We start from the raw sequence: 2,512 nt of genomic DNA on the forward strand, positions 1-2,512 counted from the left end.
AAAGCACCTCCAAGAAAGAAAACATCAAGAGGCAGAAAAAAAGAAAGATCAAGAACTTTAAAAGACACATCAGAAAGACCACCAAAACAGAATCTTTAACTTACACAAAACAGAAAATATTTAATAAGCGTATCAATCCCCCCAAAAAAATTAATTAATGCAACAGTCTCTAGCTCAACCTGTATGTACAATAAAACTAATTCTTGTTTGCAAAATAAAATAAGTTTAAATTATAAAGACAAGCCTGAAACAGAAGCATTAAATCATGGAGATTTTTGTTTAGTCCAATGTGCTTCAACATTTAACAATGCAATGTTAGCTTTTGTTTGCAGAATTGAAGAAATAAATGGAAACATTTTGGTTGTAAATTGTTGAATAAAAAAGTAGGATTTAATATATTTTACTTTCCTGATATACAAAATAAATGGTCGGTGCCAATTGCAGAAGTCTTAGCTAAACATCCTATACCAAAAAATGCAGGAAGCATTTCAAAAGGTTCTGGTATAATACTCAAATTTGATTTTTCTACATTTAAACTTGTTTGAATGTTATGAATTCTCTCAATTCGAATAAAAGAAAAATTTCATGTTTATCTACATCCATTTTATATTCACACTCTTTGTTTTTTTTATTAATATCTTTTTATTAATAAGAGTGATATGTGATTGATTAGCATTTTCATTTTAGTTTATTTAAATATACAAAAAAACTAATTAATGGTTTGAGATCTTTATAAGAATAGTGATGTTATTCCTAATAATTTTGTTGATTCTGTTATTGTTAATAATTACTGCTAAACGAAAAAATTAGGTTTTAAGAAACATTTCTTGTCTTCTTATTATATTTCCTAAACTACCCCAACATTGTCCTAAACTACCCCCTCTTGTGGGGTAGTTTTGGACAATTGGTAGCTTCGATTTCAAGAAAAAAAAAAAAAATTATTTGAACTAGCTCGACTTTGCAATTTTTTGAAAAACGAATACCTAAATTACCTTTTTCAGCCAAAAATTTAATTTTTTGTCAAACAGTATGAAATCTGTAATATCTTTTTAAAAAAGTGTCCTAATGTGCCCCCCTCTCCCCTACTTAAGATATTTTATTTAACTTTTAATAGTTGACTTCTTGCGCCTTTAAAAAGCAAGAAATAAATTTTTCAAACCGAGTTTTTTAATTACTAAAATTTTAATTATAACGTGTGGACTGGAAACGATTGTGCAGCAACCGTTTTCAATTTTGACCAATAAAAAACTTTCATTTTTACTTGTTTGATAAAATAAAATCTTTGCTTTCATTTGTAACTCCGCGTAAATTTTTTTATCTCCTTGTTAAAATGAAAGCAAATTTGAACTTATTTACAGACTTAAAAAATATAAAAGAAAGAAAATAACAAGATATAATTATTTATTTATTATTTATCATTCGTAAAATGATGATTTATTATTCGTATTAGAAAAAAGATTTTTCATAAAAACAGCATTTTTGAAGTTGCTTAAAATCACTGACATTTTTTTGGATTTTGTATTTTGCTTTTAGCCATAACTCGCAGTTTAAACAGTTTCCGCAAAGTGTTTACGTTAAAGACGGAAAAATCAAAACTTAGATGTTGTTTTTAAATTAAGTTTAATCGAATTGCAACTCAAAGAATTAATCATTAGGAAAATCACAAAAAGGGAGATGACGGATGATCTTTCCATGCCGTAAGTATGCTGACCTGATTCTGTAAACTCATGTGGAAACTGATTTGTTTATGAAACTTTTTTCTCTAACTTTTTTTAAAAAAAAAAATTTTCTTTTTACTTCATTTCCATCATTTTTAAGCAGAAAACTGACGTCATCGAGTCGTTTTCAACAAATCAGTAAGAAGATTTTAGTTAAATTTTAATTCTTTTCTTGGTAATTTCGTATCTGGGTTTATCTGTTCTAAATTTTTCTTTTCTAGCAAGTTTTTCTAGTTTAAAATCGTTGTATTAAAGTTTTAATGCAAGAAATGATGATTCTGATACCTGAAATTTTTGATTAAATCAATAAATTTTTTATTTTTTAAGTTTCTTTTTAAATTTTCGTCTTTGATTTTATTTCGTGTTTAGAATGATACGCAGTGAATTGGCTCCGTACGGTTCGTTCTTCGCAAACATTAAATAAAAGACTTTCTTCTGATTTTGCACTTGAGTGAACTTTGATGCTCATACAGAGCTTTATTCCGAATAATTCCTACATCGTCTCCTTATATCAACCTTCATTCAGTTGTCTTACGTTTGACTTTTGGTGACAGTATCGCTGATGGTAAAACTTTTTCTGCTCTCTAAAAAACTTGTTTGTTCCGAAGCATTCATCATCACGATGAATTATTTCGGAAGAGCAACAAGTGAAGAATTCTTAAGCTTTTTCATTGGTTTTAAGAAATTTTTCAAAAATATTCCTCCTTAATGATTTTACCTTGATATTTTGAGCTTTTTGCGTTTTGGGTGCGTGTCACTTCTTTATTTTTTGTTTTTTAATCTTTTGCTTTTTT

The 2,512-nt window shown here is 27.6% G+C and overlaps 1 long non-coding RNA gene across 1 annotated transcript; it reads left to right on the plus strand.

Moving 5' to 3' along the window:
• The first annotated feature begins 1,583 nt into the window (after nt 1–1,583).
• Nucleotides 1,584–2,223, plus strand: LOC149894936 (uncharacterized). The gene is made up of 3 exons (XR_016449258.1): nt 1,584–1,697; nt 1,822–1,856; nt 2,088–2,223. It is a non-coding gene; the product is annotated as an uncharacterized LOC149894936 (long non-coding RNA).
• Nucleotides 2,224–2,512: the final 289 nt, after the last annotated feature.

Source organism: Hydra viridissima, unplaced genomic scaffold (genome assembly GCF_058129835.1).
Source record: "Hydra viridissima isolate aposymbiotic clone 2 unplaced genomic scaffold, HvirCarnegie_v1 scaffold_1, whole genome shotgun sequence".
Lineage (NCBI taxonomy): Eukaryota > Metazoa > Cnidaria > Hydrozoa > Anthoathecata > Hydridae > Hydra > Hydra viridissima.